This window comes from Coloeus monedula, assembly GCF_965178545.1.
Source record: "Coloeus monedula genome assembly, chromosome: 4".
Taxonomy (NCBI): domain Eukaryota; kingdom Metazoa; phylum Chordata; class Aves; order Passeriformes; family Corvidae; genus Coloeus; species Coloeus monedula.
Genome location: NC_138784.1, coordinates 31,850,887 through 31,865,664, shown reverse-complemented (window position 1 = coordinate 31,865,664; position 14,778 = coordinate 31,850,887).

The following is a 14,778-nucleotide window of genomic DNA, read 5'->3' as shown; positions in this document are numbered from 1 at the left end:
AAAGAAGTCACATTATCCCAAAACCATGAAGGCTCTAAAGCACTGAGTCCAAGTCCTCTCTAGACATATCACACGGAGCGAGACAGAATTGCTGGCACACAACACCCTCAAAGCTGAGGAAAACTTCATCCCAGTGCAGAAATCTGTCTTTGAGGACAAATTTCTCCTTAGTTCTGTATCCAGAAAAAGACAAGATTGCTCCAGTTCCAGTCTTTAATTTCTATGTGGATGTCCAGAACAATATCAGAAGTGGTGGCTGACTCAGACAAGCACTCAACTGAGTGTGGTATTCTAATTTTAAACATTCTGTTATTTATTCTGTGATCACATCATGAGATCACACATGAAATCTTGTTTATCATGATTTTACTACACTGTGAATTTTGGATCTGTGGCTTCATAGTGTGAAATTCACTCATCCACATTAGGATGCCTAAAATGCTCTATATATGGTCACATAGACTCCTTTTTGACCAGGGAGAGAAATAAGCAGTTCTAAAGAATCATTCATTTTATCTACTTCAGACATCTCTAGAAGAGACAAAACACATCCCACATGTCAGGGATGCTCCATTAACTGCAAACAGGGCTGTAGGTGGGTACCTCAGAGGGAGATCGCTGTACGCAGGTGTCTCTCTTTTTGAACGGAAGTAGCTTAGATCTTAGAACAGTGCCAGAACTACGTGAATTAAGTGAATTTTCTAGCAAACAACAATTCATTACAAGAAAATTAAATGTGAATTGCCTGTAAGTAACCTGGGGGCCAATCAGATTTTATTCCAATTGGAAGGGGAGCATGATTTAATTGAATTAATTGACCTCCAGAGAGCTGAAAAGGTTGTTTCTAAGTCCATCTGTTAAGGACTGTTTATCAAGTTGATACCAAGCATGAAAATATTTTTCTTCAGATATGATCCCTGTTTTTCACAGAGATCAGAAAATATTTGAATTGGAAAAAGGATGTAAAACTGCTAGGACAGAAATCCTGGCCCTCGCAGTACCACGCAGACAATGAGGGTATGCAGCCAAAACCAGGCAGGTGGTGAGGGGTCTCCCTTAGCCAGAAACTACCCAGAGTCCATCATAGGTATCATGACCATTTCCAATGTAATATTCAGTTTGCATTAATCTGTGTCATCCTGAAGCAGTTATTTCACTCCCCTGAATGCCTTCCCTCCGCTTGCCAGTCATTGCAGGCCAGAATGGAAGATTTGCATGACTGAACCTGATCCTATCCAGAGTAGAGTAACTATCAGAGAGTGCCTGCAGTTACTGTTTCTGCAGCTACTGCTGTATTTGCCAAAATTAATAGAACTACTAGTCTGGGTGTCCAACAAAAGGTATATCACACTAGAAGTTTGTGTGCAAACGGTACATCACACTGGAAGCTTCAGATCCCTGCAGGAGGTAGTGGTACCTAACAACAAGACAATTGCTGAGCCTTATGCCATAAACCGTGTGATGAGCTTCATCAAAAAAAAAAAAAAGGCTTAGAAGCATGCTTCGAAGAAATTTGGGTAGCAGCAGCAAAATATTTTGTATGATCACATCTGTGAAGAGCAAGGTCCATGTATTAATCCTCTCCACCCTCTTTCCACTCTCCTATTAAAAGGAAAAAAAAAAAGTAAGCAAAGAAGAGAGAGAAGGGGGGAAAAAAGACCTAATGCCAGAAAGTGTTTTTGAAGTATTTCTTCTCTTGATTAAGAGTTCTCAGCTTGGCAAGACCTAAATCAAGATACATCAAAGAGGGTTCAAAATAAAGAGCAGCTGAATGAAAATGTATGAGATGACAGAAAGAATAAACAATAATAACTGTGCATATGTTTAAGTCATCTGAAAGTGATTGCAGCAATGTGTTAAATGTCCGGAAATACACATTAAAATAGCATCGTAATTCCCTAAGGGAAAAAAATCTGCTTGAATCTTAAATAAATCTTGTTTAGACTAAACTACATCCATTCTTCCGTTTGTGTTATGACTTCAGGAGCTTTCCCATCCTATCTGGTTATATATAAGGGGAAAACCACTACCATTCTTGCTCTGATTTTCTGCAATGTCAGTGGGTTTCTAGAGGTAAATATACTGGCAACATAGCCAAAACAAGAACCTCCCCACCAGTTATAACTCGTATGGAGGGAATGAAGAAGCAAGGGCTTATACATGCCTTCTGTTTGCTGGCATTTGTTTTCCTCTAGCTGAAAAGTGGCTTTTTTCTCATAAAAGGTAGGAGAACATGATTAAATGTTTAAGGGAAATTATTCACATTTCACTCCATGAGGTTTGAGAGTAGAAAAGAAGACCAATAGAAACAGATGTAAAAGGGAAATACAGGACGAGGTAAGATAATAGGCAGCAGAAAGCACCATGAGATTAATAACGTGATGGCATCAGTTTTGGTTTCCCTTTTCAAATTCTCCACCTTCTGGTACCTATGGAAATAATGTAACAATGAGACATTGCTAACAAGGTTACCACATATTTTATCTCCGGATATCTCAGCTTTAAAATAACCCTGTATCCTATGTTCTATTTATTTTCTGTCAGCTGAAAAACCTTGGAAATTAATTTTAAAAGAGTACAACTCTTATAAAACTATTCTTAATGGATGTTATTAAAAGAGAACTGGCTCTCTTTAGTACTGTGACTTTGCACTACCTGTATTTCCATTGTGGCACTGTAAACACGTTTGAACAGCAGCACCATAGCTGTATTTTAACAAGGTGACAGAATAATGGCTTTCTCTCTGTCAAATTTTTTCAAGCATTCAAACTTTAGGAATTCTTGCAGTAAATGGTTAGCAGGTAGATAAGAAGTTGAGATTAGTTTTTGGCTCTGGTATTACCTGACAGGCTATCATTATCCGTCACCAATGGCCATGAAATGGACAAAAGGTCCAGGATATCACACATGTGGCTCTTCTAAAGTGCCCTGAGGTTTTCTGTTTTGGTTTGGTTTTGTTTTATCTCTGAGTGTGACAAAATGTGGCAGACAGGAGGGCACCACAGAATACTTCTCATTTCACATATGCTGAACACAAGGTGTTTAAAGATAAGACTGTGGAAATCAATGCATATAGAGATGCTTTTGTCTTACCCTGTGCCAGAAAGTGTAGCACACTTACTAATGCTGCAACTCTACCCAGGCAGCCAAGTGCAACTTATTTGATCCTGTATTTACATTGCTACAGTTTATAAGGAAGCATACTGGACATATTTGAAAACTTGAGGTGAGAATTTTGAAATGAGAGCCAGTTTTGCTTTCTGAACTCAAACAAGCAACAGGGAGTTCTAAGTAAGTGTGGAATATAGCACTGTCTATATTGGTGTATGATGCTTCACAATGTACCAAGCTAAAAATATAGCCTCCTTGTTTATTCTCAAGCAATGAGAAGTTCATGAAGCAAGGGATGGGATTCTATAGGCTGGGTGAAATTAGAATGTATCTCATGTTCTCTCTCCTCTTACTCTCATGGACTTCTAAACTAGCAATATTTATAAAATAAGGGTGGGATCAGGCGTCTGTTGTCTCCAGTTATAAACCATCTCTTTTTGCTTACCCTGTACTGCTAGATGACCTTTAGTCATCTCCAGTCCAAGGCAAAAACATCAGTGGCCTGAGATCAGCTGAAGAAGTAAGGAGTCCTAATTAAGTAACCACCTAATCCCTCCTCTCATCTTTCTACACACCCACTAGAGACAAACCTAATGATGTTGTAGGATAACAGGATCTGCTTTTAATTGTTGTCTTTTGTTAGTATAGATTAGGCTGCCTACTATAATGTGAAGGTGCTCCTGTTGAGTAGCCCTGCAGATAGCTAAGCACGTATCTCAGCAAACCAGGAATGCAGCCAAATGAAGAAGCATCTTCCCAGAGCAGGCAAATAACCTAATGGCCAAATAACTGCAACTCAATTAGAGCAGCAAAAGCTCCTATCTGTGATTCTACCCAGCCCTAATCTCTGGTTGGAACACACTGGCACTTATTTTTTTTCTTAGTCTGCTACTCATCTGCAAATCCTGCAAAGTCCTGATTCTACTTGCCACATTCACAGGTGTGCTCTTGGCCCTTCTCAGCTTTACAAATCTCCTTTTCCAGCTTCTCCTCCATTCTACCTTTCCTTTCTCCCTGCCCTGCAATGAAGCCAGAAACTCCCTGGAGTGTCCCAACACCTCTTGGATCAGTGTTAAGATAATTTTTGCCCTTCCTGATACTGCCAACAATGGGGATGTATATCTCTCTGCCTGTTCTGACAGTTAGAAGTTTATGTGAGAGATTATAGGTGGAAAAAAGCAGCCTCTTGAGTAAAAACTCATCATAATATTTAGGAAAATAGGCTCCTACTGCCTTGAAACTGCAAGAGCCTAGTGTTTACCAATTATCTATTTGCCCAAAACACATTTGACTTATGGCTGCATTCTCTCCACCTCAGTTACATCCTCCCTTGCCCTTCTCATTTTCTTCTCCCCACCCGGTGCCACCTCTTGTCCTCAGTGTCTTCAGGAGTTCTTTCTCACTAATTTATCATCCTCCTAACCAAACCTTAGCCTCTCTGATACAGATTAAACCAAACCTAAAAAATCTGTCCAACCCCATTGAAGCACAGAGATCCTATCGTCCTTTTGAGGCCATTCTGATGTTATGCCCCTTTTTTTGCTCCACCTTCCAGCTCTGTCCACACAAGGGGCATAGCTGCAGAGGATTGCTCCTCTGAGACATGATAATCATGTACCCAGTTAAGCTGCTGTAAGGACAGCAGCACAACCAACCTATTGTAGCTGTGCTGGGAATTTCACCAGCTCCAACAAGCCCTTATCTGGGTAAGACTTTCAGGGCATGGACTGTCTACTCTGTTTGTCCTCTGCACAGAGGAGGCCTCAGGCACTGTAGGATCAAAAGTAATTGGTATGCGTAATTCCTTTCGATACATCAGTACAGGGCATTAAAAACACCTTTCTAGGTTTCTGAAAGTTTAAAGGGAGACAATTATTTAACAAAATCCCTTCATTCTGCTAAAGAGAAAGACTTCTGCTCTTATATTTGTAATTTTCTTCCTTCTGTGGGACTACTCACATTCATAAAGCTAAAAATAGGTGAAGGTCTCTTCAGCATCAGTATGACTTCTGATACACATGCATTTAAAGACGCCTACTAATATTCTCAGCACTGCAGGAAAATGTTAGGTCCTACATGTTTGTGTTAAATATTTGCTTTTAATGTCTGAGTTTTAATGAATAAATAAAAATACCAGGAGATAAATGGATAAATACTTTTTTTTCTTTAAAACTGGAGAAGTAGTTTAGAAACATTCTCTTACCATTATATTAGTCCCAAAATTAGTCAAAGGTGAACAATATTACTAAATATAAAGAAATCATGAAGAAGGTTAGGTGTGTAGAGCTGAGAATAGTTTTGGAAGGAAAATTAACTTTTCAAGCTTCTATTCAGTCAGAAATATTTTTTTTCAAAAGAAATTGTGATTCTTAGTGTCAAGAGACCAACATTATATGTAAAGAGGAATCCAACAAGTACAGTGCTTGCAGCTGTGAATACTAATGCTGGATGAATGACCGTACACATAGCTGTAGGTCTCACTGGACTCATCACGTTGTTCCCTACCTGTAATAGTAAATCAAATTCTTTGTCCAAAAAGAGTCACCACTTACTGCTAAATGGAGTCATATGATTGTTTCTTAGCCACATGGTACTGACTTCTGTTCACTAAATGGCTGACCTACATTCAGGAGACAGGTCTGAGAAAATCACTGCACTTCAAATTCCACAATGAAAATCAATGAGAAAGCTTTTTAAGAACAGAATGTGAGAGAGCAAGCTTATTCATGAAAGAAATGTAAGACACTTGAGATATTTTTGTCCAAGTTTTACATCAACACTGCCATATATTTCATTCAATTGTTGTGGACGTCAGTTGTTTAAGCTGTTTTTTTAAGCTGTTGCTGTCTTCTCCCTGTCTACAGAAGTAGAGGGAGGGAATTGCCAGTTCTTCAATATTATACATTCAGTTTTTTCTCATTATGCAAGCAGCTCACCAGCCTTCTTTCTCTGGGACTTGGTGTCTCCCTTTCCTCCCCTTTCTAACAAATGACCCATGGCATAAGCACTTCTCTTTCCTAGAATTTGCTCCATGACATCATATTTACATACCTCAAGACCATCTTCACATCACCAGCTCTGCACAGGAGCGTAGTGGTCTTGGACTTGAAATGTTTTTAAAAAAAGTCCGGATAAAAAGCAGTTTTGTAACTGAAACATGCTTTCCTTTGTGCAATGTGGTTCTCTGTAGGGTTGACCTCAAGCAGACCAAAATACTATTCAGCAATACATTATTACAAGCATACTTCACTTGACCAAGATTTTTGTCTTTAATATTCCCTATGATCTAAAAATAAATATTTTCATACTCTTTTTTTAGTTCCCTGAATTGGTCAGCTCCCCAGAAACATAGGTCTTCCAAGGATCTATTCAGCCTCTTTTTTCAGCAGTGGCTTTAGTGGCTCAGTCAGAATCTCTTCCTGCTAACTTTGCAGGTAATATTTTCTGAGGTTTTACTTTATCCTTCCAGGAATAGAAAAATTGTAAGTAGGATGCACAGCTTCAAAACAGACCAAAAATCATCATTTTTTCTGCAAGATGAACCACTAAGAGGAAAATAATCTATAAACTCTCACTTTTTGAGAGCTTCCAGCTGTAACAAATCTGATGAGTTCATTAGATTATTGGAACCATTATTTTGCTTTAAAATATTTGTGAATATATGAGGATGATAGAAGTGATCATTTAATGTTTTCTGAACAGAGATACCAGTGCAATACCAGAACAACACCAGTGCAAAACTGAAGTCTATACCCTGGAATACCAGTTACAATGCAATTCAAAGCATGTATCTGTTATACAGAGAAAACCAGGAGCCAGGAAATGTCAGGATGGAATCTTGTCAAATACATGCAACTAGGTAAATATGCCTTTGGATAGTGTAATAAATTGAAAGTGGAATGTCTATATTTAGTAAACATAACATTCAGCTAGAATTTGAAATTTTCATTTTCAAAATGTTGGTTTAAAATGTACCAAAAAATAACAGTCAGAGTGCTAATCCCTGTATGGGAAACAATTTGGGTACTCTGAGACCAATAGTTTCCTCCTTAACTACAAAAGGTCTCTGAAATTGGGGAACAAACCAAACCAAACCAAACCAAACCAAACCAAACCAAATCAATGAAAACATGCTTGTAGGGTAGCCTACAGAAGGAAGAAAATAGGGACTCGTGGATGACACACAATATAATGGTGCTAAATCCAGAAATCCTTTAGGTGTTTGCCAATGGCCGATGGACAGAGAGACATGTAGAAAAGACCAGACTGAGGCTCCGGACCCATCTTGCTACCTTTCTGCAGAATACTGTAAACCAGAAGGTTTTTCTGGTGCCCCTAGATTTAAATCTCCATGCCAAGATGTATGTTTACTGAAATAACTGAAATAATTACTAAAATACAAACCAGGGCAGCTTAGGAATTCAGCAGAGCTACAGCAGCTGGGAACATGCAACACTCTTTTATAAACCCATCATTTGATATTTGCCATTGTACACAATGGCTTCCCTCTGCCTTCTATTGATGTAGAGCTCCCTGTACTATTAACTCCCACTTTTTCTAATTCATACCTTATTTCCTGGAAGAGAATTTTTTTTTCTTTCTGAACATCTTTTTCAGTCTGAGTACTTTCTGTGTTTTCTCCCTATCTCTGGCATTATAAAGGTGTCCCCTTGAAAGGTTCCATTTACTTCAGTAAACCACTCTTTCTTCCACTGAGGTGCTTCTACCCTTCTTGAAACATCCTCCAAAGTGATGTGCTGTAAAATGAAACATTCCCAATGAGATTTCAAAGCCATTGTAAATCTATCCAAATATAATGCCTTTTTCTGGTGTTTTGAGTTTGGGTTTTTTAGTATTGAGGTCTGCATTCAAACTTGGAAAAGTAAGCAGAAAAAAAAAAAACCAAATAACATTTAAAAAACACTTTCACATCTTAGTTTGTAAAAATAGTTTGTTTCCAAGAAGCAGATAACTGAATCTGCACACTGTTCCACCTTTATTCATTAATCCAAGGCTCTGTCCCAGTTGCGTCAAAAATTTAAGATAGGCAAACTAGATTGAACTGAAATTCAAGTTCACTTTCATATATATTTGTATACTTATTTCTATGTATTACAGTTATAATGAGAAGGAACTTGAACAAGGGTAGTAAATGGAGCTGTTTGTGTCTTGTTTCTGATAGAGAGTACTATGGGTAGGATTTTAAATGCTGTGTATACTGAACTTTCAAGTCTCTCTCCGAAATTTCCATTCACAGTTCCACATTTTGAAGGACTCTGTCCTTTTCAAAAGCTTTCTTCTCCTAGGTTATTTCCTAGTTTGCATGATAAGCTTCACAGAAGTCCTGTAAAAAGCAAAAACTCTGGGCATTTCAGAAGGGTAAATGAATTTCAGAGAACTAAGACAAGGGTGTTTCAGCTTGACATTTTGTGGATCAATTATACTGAAAGGTGTAAGTTTATAAGAAATTACAAGTGATTCATCCTCTTGTGTATGCTAATTTGCATTAACTTTAGGAGAAATATTAAAATCACTTCTTTATACATACACAATAGGTATTTGCTGTATATTTTACACTTGGATACAGCAGCAAGTGAATCTGTAGAAGTATATGTCAGGTTGGATGGGGATTTCTGCAATATGTTCTAGTAGAAGGTGTCCCTGCCCACAGCAGGGGGTTAGAACTAGATGATCTTTTAGGTCCCTTCCAACCCAAACCATTCTCTGATTCTATGATATGTATTACATATATACATAGAAACACTGCAAAATGTACTGTGTATTTTATTCAGAACAGCTTCATACAGATTATAGAACATGCTGCTCTTGCCCTAACCTCAAAACCAAGATTTTTCTTGATGTTTCATTTTCTTGAAATTCTATAAGCAGAAAACCCAGCAAAGAATGTGATAATGGAAAATGAAAGTTAGTTTGGTTTTCAATGTAAAATAGTTCCTGTCATAAAAAATTGTGTTAACCACCTTGAGGACTACTGAAATTTTAAAATAATCTATAATGTAGACCATATGCTGGAAAAAGACTATACACATATAAGAAATTGACTTTTTAATTGTATATCATCCTAATTCACCCATTTTTTTATAATTAGCAGCTGTTATCTGACAGACACCATTTCCTACACATGCTTTTGCTCAGGGTTAGTATGAGAAAAGTTTGCTGAAGGCAGGACTATTTTTGGCCCAGCAACACTTATGTTGCTATGTGCTCTCAGATTACTGGGCAGATAGGCACACAATGAAGTCAAACAGCTGATCTGTAAAACTGAGAACACTGTGTGGTTTCCTCTACTGGTGCTGGTTTGTGTATAAATATGCACAAACTAGGGGTAAGGGAAGGTTATTTTTCTCTAGATAGGCTTGTCAGAGAAAAGACCCACATCCTGCATCCTGTTAAAACTCTCTTAAAATGCATTCGGAACCCCTTAGCAAGTTCTGTGAAATCACTCCATAAAGTTGTGCCTGTAACAGTTTGTACCTTCTGTTACATTGAGTAATTTAAAGTTGATCTTAGTTAAGATAGAAGGACCGTGTGTAAGCGCTTTGATCATTGCCGTCACAGCAAAGCTGGTGATGGCTGCAAATAGAGTATCACTTTCTGTTCAGGTCAGACTGGGGATTCTTCCAAGGTCTTCGCTAAAAACTAGACACTACCTTCTGTATCAGACAAGACTCAGTACCTTCCACCTGCCCTCTCCTTCCCTTGAGCCGTTGGACTGGTCACCCGCTGAAATACAAGCCAAGCTGTCTCTGCAAGTTAGTTGGGATAAGCACCTAAACTTGAGCCCACATATTTTATTAATGAATGTAGCACCCCCTAAGGCAGTGAAACACAGCAATGAGCCTGATGGGCTCCTGCAAGGAGGCTGTGGTACTCAGGTGAGTTGGCCTGTACCATCGACATGGAGAACTGCAGCTTTCACCACAGTAGGCAGTATAAGAACCTCGATAAACAGCACACACAGAAAAGACAAAAGAACCTGTATTAGATATTGAGCTAGGTTAGTTTTCTCAACCATATACCTGCCTTATGATGAATTTGCTGGTTTAGTTATGCACCACTAATGCAGATAAAAGTTCTACATCCTGCCTCAGTTACAGCTGCAGTTAGAGAAAAAAATATTTGTGTATTACCTAACACAGGGATCCTATGGAAGCAGGTGCCTCTGGTCTCCATGCTGCACTCCCCAAAGACACTTCTGCAGAGAAGGCAGGAAAAGCAGGCATGCTGGGAACACAGCCTGCAGTGCTCTTGCACAAGAAACAGAGCTGGTGGAGGCAATCAACTTCTGGATTTCCCTGTTTGCCCTTTCCTGTTCTGCTGGGATATTTGGGACAGCATAGTGCACCAATAAGATAATTTTGCATTCCACTAGAGTAAAGGTAGCTTTTGTAGTGTGCAAGTGAAGTTATATGGAGATATGTTGGAAGGGGATCTGAGGTGCACAAGATTCCAAACGGAGCAAGGCCTGTCCCACTGCATGCGAGGGGGTGACCCATTAGTGTCCACCTTTCTCCTGAAGAAACCTTCCCAGTAGGGGCCTGCTGGGCACTAACAAACATTGACATTGAGCAACAGCTTTATTGCTGAGTATTTAGCTCCCCATCCACCATGCTGTGGCCTCATGTGACTATAGAGATGGGTACACAAGGATGGGGAAGCATGGAAATCTGCTCTACTCCTCTAATAATGGCGGATTCTTCAGTCTGCAACACACATTGTGTCCTTTACAAAATCCCATCAGAGGAATGAAAACAGCTATGACCCCACTTTCTCCCTAACTCCTTTAGGATACGTAGTTTGACCATGTATGCATTCCTCCTCTTGATTAGACAACCCTATTTTGTAACTGTTCTAATTTACTTTGAGTTTTGTGATGGAATTTAAGACCTGTTTTTCAAAGGTCTTACTACAAAATGGATATGTGATGATGAACTTTGGTCCTGCTGCAATACAGTGTTTCACTGTTTCTTCGTGCAGATTAATGAGGTCAAATAAAATCAGGGAAAGACCACAAGTTTCAGGTTCTTTCTTCCAATGAATCTAATCCAAGCCATGACATATGACTTAATTCAGTGAAGCCCTTCACATTGTAACTGGATTCACCCTAGCAGGAGAGTCCCCCAAAGAGTCCCCATCCAAAAATAATTGCGTGTCACTGAGAGAAGAAGGTACTAGTCTTCATTTCAGAGGCATGTTCTCTGGGTTTTGGTGGTGTTGGGATATATTAGTTCTCTGAATGGGACATATCTTGTATACCAGTTAAGATAAGTTTGGAAATGCTGTAACTTTACTGCGGGTGTGAAAAGGAAAACCCCAGCTTTGAAATTCTTCATTATTCAAACATATCTCTTGGGCACATTAAAAAAAAAAAATCTTAGTTCAGACTTGAAACAGGAGGGGAAACCCCTAAAAAAGACTGAAAAGAAGAACCTGACATTTACTTAGGACTCTGCAACCAGGCTAATTCTCAGGAAAATGCTACTCAAGTTGGAGAACCATAAGGTTCAACACCAGTTGCAGAAGATTACCAAGGACAGTTGTGTGGTCTACACCTGTCTGCAAGTCCCTAACTTCAGACATCTTTTGGAAATTTGCTGATAACCCTTGAAGCTGCCTTTTTTCTTTTCCTCTCCCAGTCCTTTTCTAGACTTTTAAATCCTTTCCAGTGCTGTTTGTAGAAGCCAACAACTGCAGACAGAAATTCCACTCTATGAAAACCGCCTTTTCTTTCTGCAATGCTAAACAAGACCAGTGGGAGAAAGCATTTATCAGGGACCTGCTCCTGCAGTAAGAAAATGTCAGTCAGTAGAGAAATTGAAAATATTATAGAGTAAAAAGCAGATCACCAAAAGCAGATGAGCCTAGGGGAGAAAAATGCCACTTTGATCTAAAACACTTTTTAATGTCAGTCATACCCAATGCGATGGAAGAGTTTAGTTTCTCACCATTATTTTGTTTCTGTTAAAAGAATGCAAATACAAGTCTATTCAAGTACATGCTAAACAAAGATCACACCTACATTAAAAAAATGAAAAATCCTAAAGAAAAAGAGATATATACATTTCATTTTAATGATTACACTTTTTATACACTTTTTGATTGGTTGGTGTCAGGGAAATTAGTGATGGGCTAGAAAAATTTCCCTGATAACATGAACCTCAGAAGCATTGGAAATGTAGGAAGAATTTTGATATTATGTATAAAATTATGGATGACTTTGGGGAATTAAGTAGTAAAAAAGGAGAGATGCTTAGCAGTAAAATCTGTGGATTTGGTGTACAGCACAGTCACCAGCTACCCAAATACCAGCACTCTTTTTTGACCATAATGAGGAAAATGAAGCTGCAAAAAGCACTAGGCAAAATGATGTTAGTTAGTAGTGGAGAAAATCACCCCACCTGGCTTTGAGAAGAATTGGATTGTCTGAAATGGATTACATGATAGGATTGCCTGCATTAGCAGGGGCTTGTGTTCCAAGAAACCTGGATCTCTTTGTGGAAATCAAAGTAAAAACAAGAATGAGAAGAGAAGTGCTACTTAACTTACTGAAAAGACACCTTGCAGCAAGATGTGACTTATTATGTTTGCAGTACCCTGAAAGCTATTACTTATTCAGATTTTTATGAAATCAAGAAGCAAGGACTCAGAGAGTCCTTTGTCTGTACACAGCAGCTTCGCTTAATTTTCTGTAATCACTGAGAATCTTTACTGACACTGAATTAGAAGGTTTAGGAACAGGGAGAAAAAAAAAGATACTTTCTTGCTTTGTTGATAGCTGGATAAAGGAAAAAAAAAAAAGGATATTTGTGAGACAGGGTGGTAAAAGAATGACCAACAGGCCTGAAATTATTCAGAAGCGGTGGTCATTGGCAAGGCAAATGCTGCTCATTTATCACAAAACTGTGCACTTCTAAGTAGGATCTGGTGATAAGTCCGGGCTATCACAGCAGGTCTGTGTGTTATCTGCTGCAGAAGGCTGCGCCACTCTCCAGTGTAAGTGCTGCCTGGCAATATACAATCAAGTCTTGTGACAAATACTTGAAAAGGATATACCAATTACCTTAATGGGAAGAAAACTGTTTCCATACATGATTTAGCTTTCATGCTATTTGTGTACAGGGCCTGAGGAGTGTGAAAGGAGTCGTGGGTAGCTTCTTTTTTAGAATACTCTTGAATAAGTTATTAGACAGGCAGATACTCTCAGGCCAGTGTATTGACCTGAGGGAATAGGTAAACACAAAAAGAAAGAATGAAGGGATGAAGAGAGAAAGAGCACAAGAGCAGTTGCTCACACAATACTGTCCTGCTTCCAGGCAAATAGACTTTCTAGTGTCTTAAATTTCTTCCTCTAGTAACAGACTGAGGGCTGTACTGAACTTTAAAGTCCTTCATTAGTTGCTAAGTTATGCTGAGACCAACCACAGCACAGCTATTCAATAGAGATATTTCATTATTTTGTTGCTAGACTGCTTAACATCTCAGTACCAGAAACAAAAAGCCCCAAAGACCAAGAACAAATTAGTGCTGTTAATCTTTAGGACAGCTGATCTTTCTAAATATTCTGGGACAGACATCTTTTTTCCGGATACTAGTAGAGTTCTTAAAAAGTCCCTTTTGTATCAATAAGAACTATTTGATTGTTTCCTTTAAATAAGTTTTTTTTTTCCTTCATAACTGTATCAAGCTCAGCCACATGGAATTATCTGGCATTTGCTCATTCTTGAGGACTTGCCTCTCCTAGCAAAGATATTCTTTCCCAAGATTACCCACTAGCCAGCTATGCAGACATTCAGAAGCGTGCAAGAGTCGGTGTAGGGAAAGGGGAGATTTTGGTACACTGAAGTGCCTGTGGGCAGCTGGGAGGTGACATCCATTTAAAATTATGATATCTGCAGCCAAAGGAGATCTTTTCTTCAGTAGCTTTGTTCAAGCTACCAAAATTATTTTAAATTAAATAGTATGACTCATACTTGCACCATATCAAAATTGGTTTGATTGGAATGCAATCTGTCTCCCAATCCATGTATGCCTACTCCAGGAAAAGCAGCAGCAAACATAAGGGAGATTATTATCTCTCTGTTCCACCATTTCCTGTCAGTCATCAACATGAAAATAAAATTGTAACACACCATAAATAAAGTAATATCAAAACATGGTCACTGAAAGTAGACTACATGGTGCTTTCAACATGGAGAAAATTCTGCTTCTGTTATATTTGCAGTTGTCTCATAATAGCTACCTGACAGAGAAAAACACATAGGTTTCTCTGGCCCTTTCTCCCTCCAAAGCTCTTCCCTCCAGTATCTGTTCTACTGAAGTCTCATCACATTATAAATGCCACCTCAGAGCTCTTTTTAATTACTGCAGTAGATCATCAAAAGTTAAACTTTTTTAAAATTCTTGTTTTCAAGCTTATTTGTGGCGAGAGAGGGGACAGGGTATGAAATTGCATCTGATTGAATTTCACCATGAGAAAGTATGCAAGGCTATTAAAATAATAAAAAATGCTACATTCTATTCCCTCTGCACAACATGAGTTTCATCACTCCAACATGGAATATGGCCATACAACTATTTCCCTGGGTAGATATAAGCTAAATGTCTCTATCCACCAACCTCATAATGAGAGTTTTCTGGTCCCCAGCT